The sequence below is a fragment of the Callorhinus ursinus genome, unplaced genomic scaffold (genome assembly GCF_003265705.2).
Source record: "Callorhinus ursinus isolate GAN/ISIS: 27379988/994484 unplaced genomic scaffold, GSC_fseal_2.0 scaffold48, whole genome shotgun sequence".
Classification (NCBI taxonomy): Eukaryota; Metazoa; Chordata; class Mammalia; order Carnivora; family Otariidae; genus Callorhinus; species Callorhinus ursinus.
In genome coordinates this window covers 10995750-11008087 of record NW_027397110.1, presented here as the reverse complement: position 1 = coordinate 11008087, position 12338 = coordinate 10995750, and the positions used below count along the sequence as shown (strand labels likewise).

At 46.7% G+C, this 12338-nt stretch overlaps 1 protein-coding gene and 1 long non-coding RNA gene across 2 annotated transcripts in view; one reads left to right on the top strand and one right to left on the bottom strand.

Moving 5' to 3' along the window:
• LOC141370875 (uncharacterized) overlaps positions 1-1810 on the top strand; it is a 34213-nt gene extending 32403 nt beyond the window's left edge. The window contains exon 3 of the long non-coding RNA XR_012375345.1: positions 1469-1810. This is a non-coding gene — a long non-coding RNA (uncharacterized lncRNA). The remainder of the gene's footprint in view (positions 1-1468) is intronic.
• The window catches only part of CACNG2 (calcium voltage-gated channel auxiliary subunit gamma 2), a 112855-nt gene that overhangs the window by 58579 nt on the left and 41938 nt on the right, over positions 1-12338 (bottom strand). The gene's annotated exons all lie outside the window — the stretch shown is intronic.

The following is a 12338-nucleotide window of genomic DNA, read 5'->3' as shown; positions in this document are numbered from 1 at the left end:
CCCAAGCCCCTCTTTCTGCTCTGAGGACTACAGTTCCTTCGCCACTGCCTTTCATCGTGTGGCAACCAAGAAGCTCGTGGCAGAGTTGAGAGAGCCAGGCCTCTGCGCTGGGCAGCCTGCGGGACTCCGTTTGGCTGTTCCCTACCCACCTGGCCATGGGGGGTTATCTACCCCTTCTCTTTGCTCACTTGCTGGATAGGGCATCCTCTCCATGGGAGAGGGCGGGGTCTGACCTTTCAGCAGCATCCCCCCCCCCCGCCTTTCACTCCTGTCCAGGCGGCCTTGGGTACTGGTTACGGCAGCCGTCTCCTGAAGGGCCTCAGTGTCCATGTTGGTTCCCATATAGGCTGCACTCCACCCACCAACCAGCGCAAGCTTCTGAGAACCGAAGTCAATGAATGTGGACTGTTGCTCCTTTCCTTAGACCCTCTGATGGCTTCCAGTATCCCTGAATCCCTAAAGTCCTGGCCTAGAAGCACTTCCTGTCTCTATTCCCTCCGCTCCTTCCCATGTGCCCCTTTCTTGGAACACACAGGGCCTTTGCTCTTGTGGTTCCCTTGGCGCCTCAGCCTGGAATGCGTTTCCCCCAGATAGGGACATGGCTCATTCTCATTTGTTCTGCCCAACTGTCACCTGCTCTGAGGAGGAGTCCCTGTACACCGGCCACCGTCTCTCTCACAGCATTCCCTTTGGGGTGCTCCCTCTCCCCTTATCCTGCTGGATCTTTCTGCACAGCACTTATCAGGGCCTGACAAACGTTTATGCATCTGTTCCTTTACTGCTTCCTTCCTCTCATCAGGCTGCCCAGAGGGGAGGATCTGACTCTTTGATCTCTGCTGGATCTCGGGCACCCTGAACAGCGCCTGGCTCAGTATAGATAGTCGTTTTTTGGGTGAATAAGTGCAGTGTGCCCAAGGGTTAACATTGTTTGTGAAAATGGGCCTGGCCCATTGTAGGTGTTTGATAAATGTGAGTTTTTAATCCCTTCATTATCAAACTAGAAAGGACATTTAAAAAGCAAATACCCTTGGGAGGGGCAACACGTTGATTTCAATTCACACGGGGTTCTTGCAAAGGGGAGGACCGGACCGGGCTGGGGAGGGAGGTGAAGGCAGGCAAGCCAAGGGCCCTGTAGACACACTCCACTAAGCAGTTTTGCCTCTGGCCAGTTCTGTTTATGCCTGTGTTCCACGATTCTCCAGGCAATTGAATTGAATTACCCTTTTCATTCTAATAATATGAACAGAATTCAGATGTGGTATTTGATGATGTCTTGTCTATTGAACGACTTCAGGACTGCCTGGCACGTTGCAGCAAATTACTGTCAACTTGAGGGCTGCCGTGCCTCCACCAAAGTGTCAATATTTCCGTGGAAAATCCCGGTCATTTACAGTTTATGTCTCAGAAATGAATTTTTATTTCATTGGCTTAATCTTTAGAGTTATCAGAAACGTGTGTTTATTCCCAGGGAGACTTCAAATGCGTGATTCTTATAACAAGACCAGAGCCGGAAGATTTCCTGAAGTGGGAGAAAGAAAAGCGCTCCCTGCCTGCTTGGAATTGCTGTGTGCACGATGCCCTGCAGAGAGAGAGAAGAGAGCAGGCTGGATGCCTTCCAAAAACCAGAAGGGAAGCTGATTCCTACTTGGGAGGGTGTTAAAATCTGAAGAGCAAGGCCGACAGACCGAGGGGAGAAAGTGGAGGAGAGAGGTAGACGTGTGAGCATCTTTTCCAATTTTTGCTGTTTTCTTACAGCCAAATGCCTGGAAATCTGCAGCATCCAGCAATTCCCTGGCCCTGGCACATAGTAAGCACTCAGGAAATGTATGTTGAATTGTAGTTGAATTTGGCTGATGAGGGTTTGGAGGTGGTGTTGGCTGCTGTGATCTGATTCGGCCAAGTCGCGGCCCCCACTCCCACCCTCCCTGGTGCACTCATATCGCCTAATAATCTGTCACAAATAGCAGCAGCACGGAAGACTTTGGCTGTGTCACAGGGAAGAATCCAGCTCTTCCCAGGGGATCTCCCCAGCACAGGAGACCGCCCCACTCCGCCCACACTCTAGGTCTCTGAGTCAGAAGGGCATGTTTTTGCAACTAATTTTACTACTCTTATTGCTATCCCATCGGTAAAACCTTGCTAGCGTTTTAGGGAAGGGGGGTCTGCACCAGCTGAGATCCCAAGAGTAGTTTATCCTGATAAAGAGGAATTTCCCTGACTAGCCTCCCATCCTGCTTCCTCATTATCTGTCCTTAGACAACTTGGGAAAGACAGACTGTGCTGTAAACAGCATCGTCACCGAAACAGCTCCTGCAGCTCGTCTGCCTGGCAAGGACTCTTGGAATTAGAGATAATTAGTGAAGTTGTAGCAGCCAGCTAACTCAGCACCAGGGCAAAGCTACTGGGTTAGTGATTGTAGTATCTCCATGGAAAGGGATTATTCTAAGCGTCAGTTATGGGCAGATGTGACTGCCGTGTACCGTCCTGGGCTTTTGTAGGTATAGCAACAAACAAACCAGACAAAACTCTTTGCTCACTTGGGGCTTATATTCTAATGATCCATCTGTCTATCCATCTTATGCAGTGACCTGAAATAACACAGACGATAAAATTACGTACACACAAAAATCAGGATCAAAGAATATGTCAACACCAGAGGAGAAGAAAAGAAATACCACGAGGCAATCCATAGGGTCCTCTAGAGCCGCCAAATGCTAAGTGAGAACTTTGGCCTGGGGCTCCCTGACGGCCAAGGTAGAGAGGGAAAGTGTATCAGTCACATGAGTCTCATTGTTCAGAAAGGGATATCACTGCTTTCCCTATTTCCTGTTATAACAAAATCTGTTATCTGATCATACGACCTTATCTAATAAGCCTTAGAACAATCTTATGACTCAGCGACCATTGTTAACCCCACTTTACAGATGGAAAAACTGGGTCTTTAAAAAGGTTGTGTGCATTTTCCAAGGTCACATCTGGGAAGTGGCAGAGCTGAAGTGAATTTTCAGGCAGTCTAAATACAAAGCCAGTATTCTTAACCAGATACAGTTGACCCTTGAACTGCGCAGTCAAAAATCCGAATATAACTTTTGACTCCCCCAAAACTCAATTACTAATAGTCTACTGTTTACTGGAAGCCTTACTGATAACATAAGCAGCTGATTAACACAATTTGTAGGCTATATGTATTCTATACTGTATTCTTACAATAATGTAAGATACAGAAAAGAAAATGTTAAGAAAGTCCTAAGGAAGAGAAAATACATTTACAGTACTGTACTGTGTTGATATAAAAAAATCTTACATGTAAGTGGACCCACACAGTTCAAACCATGTTATTCAAGGGTCAACTGCTTCAGTGTCTCTCCCCCAGGGCAAACTAAGAAAGTACATGAATGGTCCTTGGGCAAAAGCCTAATTGCCCTGGGAGATGGTCTCCTGCCAGAGATCTGGGAGGAAAATGAAGGGAGAGGCACATCCACATGAAGTGGGGAAATGATATTAAGTACTTAATTCATCAGCTTCCAGACCCAAGACATCCCAGGAATGGGAAAACCAGAGGTGTTAGGTCTCAGGCTTCAGATGGCCCTGGGCTAAACTAGCCTGGTAGTCTTGTACCCATTTCTTGTTGGCATAAAGGCAGAAATAAGTAAAAAACAAGCACCCCCCCCAAGGGGCGCCTAGGTGGATCAGTTGTTAAATGTCTGCCTTCGGCTCAGGTCATGATCCCATTGGGCTCCTTTCTCAGTGGGGAGTCTGCTTCTCCCTCTACCAATCCCCCCTGTTTGTGTTCCCTCTCTCTCTGTCTCTGTTTCTCTGTCAAATAAATAAATAAAATCTTTAAAAAAAAACAACAACTGATCCCCCCTGTTAGCTTGGCTTTGCCTATTCTCAGGCTCCCCTCCTTATAATGGAGCCTCATAGTTCTGGAAGGGGTGCTGCAGTGCTGGGGAAAGCAGGTGGGAGGCGCCCTCCATGGTGCTGAAGCAAGTGGCTCTTTTCAGATTTTCAGATTGACTGCTTGCCTTTGAGTCACTACTCCTGGTAACCACGTTGAGTGGAAAAAAACAAAACAAAACAAAACAAAACAAAACAAAACCACTCCTCGAAATAGGAGACGAACTGCCTGACCAACTTGAGAAAACGTACCAGTCTGTACCTGTTCAAGTTTATTTACAGGTGATACCAACCCTGAGAGGTAGCATAGGGTAAATAAAGCTTGTAGCATGGACTGTGGAGTCGGACTGTGTTGGCTCAGTAGCTCGGTAGCTGAGGGACCTTGGGCAAATTTCTTAATGCCTTCTGTGCCTCATTTCCTCACCTGTAAAATGGTGGTAGTAGTAAAAATGAAAATAATAATAATAATAATAATCCCAAAAAGAGTTGCTGTGAGAGCCAAATGAGTTACAAGTTACTAAGCATTTTCAAAAGTGCCTGACGAATAATAAGTCCTATATGTGTGTGTGTTAAGAAAGTCCGTTTCATCTCTTAGAGCAAAATGGTTTGGTAATGGGGTCATTTCTGGGATGATGAAACCACTGGAGTAACTTCGTGCCATGGGATAAATCCAGCCCCAGGGGATGCAGTGACGGCGGGTGATGTAGAAAATAGTGTCTCACTCTCATCTCTATCACATTTACATGACAAGGCAAAAAGCCTGCACCAGACGCAGTTTTCTTTTGCATCTTGGACTTCTGAGTCCAACAAATTTTCTGAAATGTTGAATTCTGTTTGCTCTACAGTTTTTAAACAACAGCTGTTCATCCACCCCAGAGGTGGCGGTGAGTCTGTGTTGGGGATGTTCAGCACATACCCACATCCCTGGGCTCCCCACGGGGATGTTAGGGGGTCTAATTAATTACTGTTCGCAAAGCACTGAGAAATTCTCTAGTGAAAGTTGCTATAGAAATGCAAGTTGCTGTATTATTATTACATGTGCTTGTAATTGTTTTCAGAGTTTACTTATTGGGCTGGGCGAGAGGGAGAATATGGTTTTCTTTTCCTTGGTGGCAGTGGAAAATGCCTTGTAAATTGGCATTTATGGATGTCAAATCACTTTATGGAGACGTATCTCTAGAGCTACAGGAATCTCATAATGGGAAATGTACATGGAGCATTTCTTCTTTTGCCTTTGTACCTCCCCCTCATTCAATTCCTATCTGCACAGTGCAACTAATGTGAAAAGAAACATTGTGAAAAGCAACCATGTGTATCCAAACTCAGAAGGACCCAGTGCATATTTCTACATAAAATTTCCCACGTAGAGTCAGTTATTTCTGTATAGGACACTCCTCCCATTAATTTATGCTAAAGGTTGAGCAACATTAGGTTGAAATAAAATTTTGAAGCAGAAGCAAAAGAAGTTAGGGATAGATGTAAACTCCAACAATTGAAAATTTGTATCGGGCTCCTCCGAGTCTTGGCTTGGTTTGATTTTGCGTAAAAAAAAAAAAAATTGTGTGACATGACTAATAGCAAGCTCCCATCTGAGAAATATCTTCCATGGTTATGTGTGCATTTGTTTTTTCTTCGTTATCTACTTTCCCCTATTTTATGGGGAAATACCTATTTTCTGGGTATGGTTGACCAATGAAGCCTACCGACCTTCCTCTACTGTATATATCTTTTTCCTAACTCAAGTTTGAGATAGTGATACCGATCTTGGTATACTAAAAAAAAAAAAAAAAAAAAGTTGACTAGAATGAAAATTTAGCGGTACACAGAGGAAGCATGCAAGACCTTGTTTGTGAGCCATGTAAATGGTGATGAAGTCTGAATCAGATAAGAAGCTATCATTGCTGCCATTAAGCTGCTCCTTTGCCAAGTTTTATCTGCAGCCTCACGAAAATTGATTTGCAATCAGTTATACTGGTTTTTAAAAATCCCATAAAATCTAAGAAGCCTATGTTAGTGTGTAAAATGGAGCAAGTAATTGCCTCTTTTATAGGAATAAAGTGTAAAACCCATACCTGGACTAACGGCCATTTTCTTAATTCCTCAAGCAGGCACTTTGAGCTCCAGCCCCACCACACACCATCCAGATGTTCTACTTTTATGCTCTTTTATTCGGTTTGGAATTCTCATCAGCTCTCCCCTCTGCTTTCTTCCCCCTGCCCCCACCCTTACCAGCGGCAGGCACTGATGGTCGCTGCTCTGGGGTCCCCTGATATCTTGTATGTCATGAGATTTCTCACACACTAATCAATAAAGAAAAGAATGAATAAATGAGCTGGGGCTTACTTCATGAGGGTGGGGACCCTTATTTTATAGTTGCTGATAGCCGTTGGTGTGGTGGTCGGACGGCAGGGGGCAGGTAATGATGCTACTTCATTCAAACCATCCAGTGCCTGTCAGCTCACAACAGCTCTGGATGGCTTTTGTTCCTAGTGGATTAGCCATTTTGTAAATGATCAATAAGTCAGATAATCCTGGCAGATCTTCATTTAAAATTCTTAGGGATGCTGTCACTTACTTAACTGCATTCAGTCCCATTGATTTGCCTCTCACATCCTTCCACTTTTCTCCCTTCCTGCTGACCATCCTAATCCTGACCACCACCACCGCTCACCCGGACAGCTGCAGTGGCCTCACAGGTCTGCCCTCCATCGTTCCTGCTCCTCCTTATCTCTTCATCTGCATTGTCACCAACGGGCTCATTTAAATGCGAATCTTATCACCTTGATTATGGGTTTCTTAAGACCCTTCCGTGGCTCTCCTGGCTTTAGGATAAAAATAAACATCTTGTCTTTGTTTCTCCTTCCCCAAGTCTTGCTTCACTGTCTCTGCTGCAGCCACTCTGCCTTCCTTCCTGGTTCTTAATTATCTCAATTTGCTTCCGTGCCTCGGGACCTTTGCACATGCTCTTGCCTCTGCCCGGAACACTTTTCTTGCTCACCTTGCACCTAATTACCATGTCATCCCTTAAAGCCCAGCCTCCCCAGGCAGGTTAAACCTTTGCTTGCACACTCTTCTGACTCCCAGTGCTTTTTCCTTCACAACACTTAGGATAGTTTGTAGGTGTGTGTGTTGGGGGTGGGGTGGGGGTGTATGTCTAAGCTCCATGGGAGCAGGAACTGGCTCTGCTGTTTGCTCCCCACTCTATTCTGAGAGCTTAGAATCCCCTGGGACAAAGTAAGGATTTAGAAAAAAAATTGTTTAATGAATGAGTAACTCTAGGATACATTTAAGATCTTTGTCTAATAAAGCAGGAGCCAGAGGAGAAATGTATATGCTCAAACATCTGTTTTCCAACTGCTGAGAAGGTGTGCATCATCCAGGTAACAGCATCACCCGCTCTACTATCAGCAAGTCCTCGGTATCAACCTGAGAAATGATGCTATTTTTTTCCCAGTGTAAGTTCAGCCCTTTATAAAAGAATTCCAGCACAACATGGCAGGTGTCTGAGAGGCCCGTAATCAAATGCAAGTAAACAATTAAAAAGCATATGATTTCCAAATCAAGCAACAGAAAAAAAATAATACCACACAATTGTACAATGATGATCCTTTACCAGTGAAATAAATAGCCCAGAAGCCATCGATTTGGAAACGTTCTGGAGACCCAGGCTTCTGGGTAACCTGAAATAAGCATCCCCCCTTCACGAGGTTCCCACTGGCATGTCTAGCTTGTCTTGCTGTCCGCCATTTACACCGCTCCAGCACAACCTTGCTCAGAGTGCCCCAAATGAGTCCACACCGGGAACGTGGTTCCTTCTGCCTCACATTGCCATCACCTTCTTCGCTCTTCCATTTCCAGGCCTCCGGGGCAAACATCCATTCACTTCCCTGCCCAAGTAACACCTTACCCAACAACATTTTCTTATCCAGTGGAAATTTTAATGTTCCCTTCCCATCTGGGTAAATGGCCTGTCCACACCCTCCATCGGCTCACGGCAGAACCCAGGGGATCATCCTTGCTTCTTCTCCCTCCCAATCCCAGGTGCATCGCATCCATCCACAAGTCCTGCCCCAAATCTGGTCCTTTCCTGCAACCCCATCCTCCTGATCTTAACCACCATCCTCTCTGCAAAGGTTTTTGAGGGGCCCTCCCCTCCCTTCTTCCCCAGCAGTCAGCACAGCCTTCTGAACGTAAATTAGTAAGTTAGATCGTACTTAAGACTCTGCTGTGATTTCCCATTTTGCCAAGGAAAACATTCTAACCTGCGACCTACGAAGCTCCCTGCGATTTGGTTCTTGCCTTTCCTGTTCTTGCCGTCCTCACCTGGGGGCCTTCCAATGCAACATCTTCCCCTCCGGTGTCTCCAGCTGGGCATATCCTCGGCTGAGCTCCCGACCCCCTCCGGCCCCCGCTCTGTTCTTCCCCAGCTCCCGGCCTCTCAGGTGCTCAGGCCTGAAAGCTCAGAGTCCCCCTTGCCTCTTCTGTCTAATTAACACCCTGTTTGCGATTGGCCGGCAAACCTTGTCAGCTCTGCTTTCAGAATGTGCCCCAGATCTGGCCGCCCCTCATGAATTCTCCCTTGACCACCCTGGTCCAGGCCACCGCCGACTCCTGCCAGGACCTTGGTGACAGCCTCCCGGCCTGTCTTTTCCTTTCTGTACTTGTCCTTTACCCCATCACCACCCACCTCCCTTCGTTAAACCCTCATCCCAGCATCTGGAGTCCTGATGCTAAAACAGGTCAGGTTAGGTTACTCTTCTGCTCAAAACCCTCCAATGGCTCCCACCTCACTCAGAGTCGAAGCTAACCTCCTCACAGTGGCCTCTAAGGCCTGATTGGATCTGCCCCCCATTCACCTCAATACCTATTTGTCTCATTGTCCACTCTCTTCTGCTTTGCTTACTTCATTTCAGCCACACTGGCCTCCCTGCTGTTCCCCCAACACAGCAGGCACACTCCTGCCCCGGGACCTTTGCACTAGCTGTTTCATCTACCGAAGACACCGTTCCCTGGATAGTTGTTATTTATTTATTATTCCCTAGATCTATTCCGTCATCTCCTTCAGGTAGTTTTTCAAACATTACCTTCCCACTAAGGCCTTCCCTGTCCACTCTATAAAAAACTGCAACTTCCTTGTCCCAGAAACACTCTAGTCTATGTCCTTGCTGTATTTTTCTCCTTAGGACTTGGCTCTGCATTATGTAGGGCTCACTTCGTGGGTGTGCATGACCCTGTGCAGTCACACAGACCCTGTGCCCAGGAGGGGTCTGCACTTGGCTTAGTGCTCTGTGTTGCTGACTATAAATTCATAAGATAACCTTGTTTCAACAAGGGACCCTGCAAGCTCATTTTGGCCTTGATCCCACAAATTATGTAGCTGGTCCTAGCAGCATGCTATGTATTTGAATTATTTTGTTGCTGAATCTCTCCCCACCAGAGAGTGAGCCACAAGGGCAGGGCTCCTTGCCTCTTCTGTACATCACTGTAACCCTAGACCTAGAACAGAGCTGCATGTAGGGTAGATGCTCAAGAAAGATCTGTGAATACGAAACAACAGGTGTTGGCGAGGATGCGAGAAAAAGGGAAGCCTCTTGCACTGTTAATGGGAACGCAAGCTGGTGCAGCCACTTTGGAGAACAGTATGGAGGTGCCTTAAAAAGTTAAAAATAGAACTACCCTGTGATCCAGCAATTGCACTACTAGGTATTTACCCAAAGGACAGAAAATTGCAGATTCGAAGGGGCACATGCACCCCAATGTTTATAGCAGCATTATCAACAATAGCCAAATTATGGAAAGAGCCCAAATGTCCATCAACTGATGAATAAAGATTTGGTGTGTACACACACACACACACACACACACACACACACACACACACTGGAATATTACTCAACCATTAAAAGAATGAAATCTTGCCCTTTGCAATGACGTGCGTGGAGCTAGAGAGTATTATGCTAAGTGAAATAAGTCAGAGAAAAGACAAATACCATATGATTTCACTCATGTGGAATTTAAGAAACAAAACAGATGAACATGAGAGGGGGAAGAAGAGAAGGAAACAAACCATAGGAGACCCTTAACGATAGAGGACAAATTGAGGGTTGATGGAGGGAGATGGGTGGGGGACGGGCTAGATGGGTGATGGGTACTACAGAGGGCACTTGTGATGAGCACTGGCTGTTGTATGGAAGTGATGAATCACTGAATTCTACTTCTGAAACCAATATTGCATTGGATGTTAACTCACTAGAAGTTAAAGAAAAATATTGGTGAATAAATGAGTCTTCCCAGTTAAACTAGCCAGAAAGCTGGGAGTTACCCTTGACACTCCCCAGACCTCCATATTCGAGTTCCATCCATTCTGCTCCTTAAAGACATTTGGATCTGTCCACTATTCTCCACTTCCTCAGTACCACCCTCAGCCAAGCTACCTGGACGCCTCCTTGTAATGTGCTTCTTAACTGGTCTCCACCGTCCCCATGTGTCCCCTACAACCATTCCCCATAGTTACTGCCTTCTGCCCAGAGAGCCCAGGATGAAGGTCAAAGTCTTCACCTGAGCCAGCCCTGTCCGCCTCTTTTGCGGCATCCTGCCCTCCCTCTCGCCAGTGCTGCCTCTCAGATCTCCTTTGGACCCTGCAAATATGCTTTTCGTTTTTTGCATGCAAACCCTTCTGTCCCCTGTTTCCACAACACCCTTCACTCCCATTCTTGCTCACCCCCATCCCTTTTCCTGAACCCCTGTCCAGGGACCACACCTCTGAGATCTTTGCCCAGGAGGCAGTCATCGAGCACACCACAGGTGCTTAGTGATGCTGCTCAAGTGAGTGCACCTGGGCCGGATGCCCTGCCGAGCAATTAATTTAGGTTGGGTCTTCAGTGGCTAGTTAGCTTTCAAGGCTGGGAGCATGTTAATGGCGGTAAACCGTAGGGCCAGGATGCAAAGTTGCCCCCATGTTGGAGGGCCTGGGCTGTATGCAGAAATGTTTTGTTTGGCCAGCACAGAGTTGGTCCACATGGTATTTCTTGTCTTTTTAAAATTTGGTTGAGTTGCTAACATTGAAAAATCGGGAGATGGCACATAAAAATTGGAATATTTGGCTTCTTTGGAAAAGTTGAAGGATCCAGCAGCCTTGGGCCTGCAGTGCGGCAGTGGGTGGGAGCTGACCAGGGCTGCCTTGCCTGGGACCTGTGTGTGGCACCTGCCCACTGTCCTCACCTGGCGGGGTGGGGGAGGGCGCCTCCATTAGACTGCTTGCCTGGCTTCTCTGTGGTGTCAGCCTCGGCTCACAGAGACAACAGAGCTGGATTACCTGACATTAGAAGGACTCCAAGCATTGCCAGAGGTCAAGGAGAGCGAACCTGGAGAGGCCAGAGGTGTTTGCAGACTCTAAAGGCTTCGGGCTGTGTGGGGGACCCAGGCACTAGGCTCCCAGCCTGGGCAGGTCCCCTGTGTCCAAGCTTGTGGGGGTAATGGAGCCTCCCACCTTCAGGACGAGATGGACATGGGCAAAGAGATAGCCTGGAAACGACAGGCCCTTTCTTACAGGTTCTTGATGGTGTCAGGCCTAAAGGATTCTTACAAGATAATGGGGAGAGAAAGGCATCTCAACAACACAACCAGCCGATGTCAGATTTGTGTGTGTGTGTGGCTACTCCAAGAACTGTGTGTGTGTGTGTGTGTGTGTGTGTGTGTGTGTGTGTGTGGCTACTCCAAGAACTGTGTGTGTGTGTGTGTGTGTGTGTGTGTGTGTGTGTGGTGGCAGGTGGGGCGTGGGGGGACTTTCAGAGTCAGATTATAAGTAGTTTTAGAACAAAGTAATGCAGCTTTCTCACATACAAGGGCTGTGGTCCAAACTCATGCATGCCTCGTATAAGTGATATGTCCTATATTCTCAAAAGAGAATCAACCTTTCTCTCTGAGCAACACTTTTCATTCCCTCCTTAATTTGTTTGTATTAATAAGTGAATTTGGGCTTTCTTCCACATGTTTCCCTTTCTTCTTGTAGTTTTAAAACCTATACTTACAAGAAGTCCATGATAACACCGCTCATTACATATATTTGGAGAGCCTCCGGAAAAAGCCATGTCCTTCAAAAACCTTGGGCCCAAACCAGCTATAACAGTCCATCAAGAAGGGCTGTCTTCACTCCAATGTGACAAAAACGTTCCAACCTAATTTAGCCTTGTTAGGGTATCAGAGTGATCTTCATCTACAGGAATTTCAAAAGGATCTCTTGGAACTTGAGGGGATTGTGTTTCTTCTCCTCGTTGGGCAGTCTAGTTGTCAAGGGCAGGACCTCAGATCTCTTCCGTGAACGTGGTGGGACACATGCTCCATCCCAGCTTAGCCTCTGCCAAACTGGCGTCTGGATCTTTGTTGTGCAGGATCAGGAAAAGTTGAGAGAAGCAGGGAGGCAGGCAGAAAGGGGACGGAGG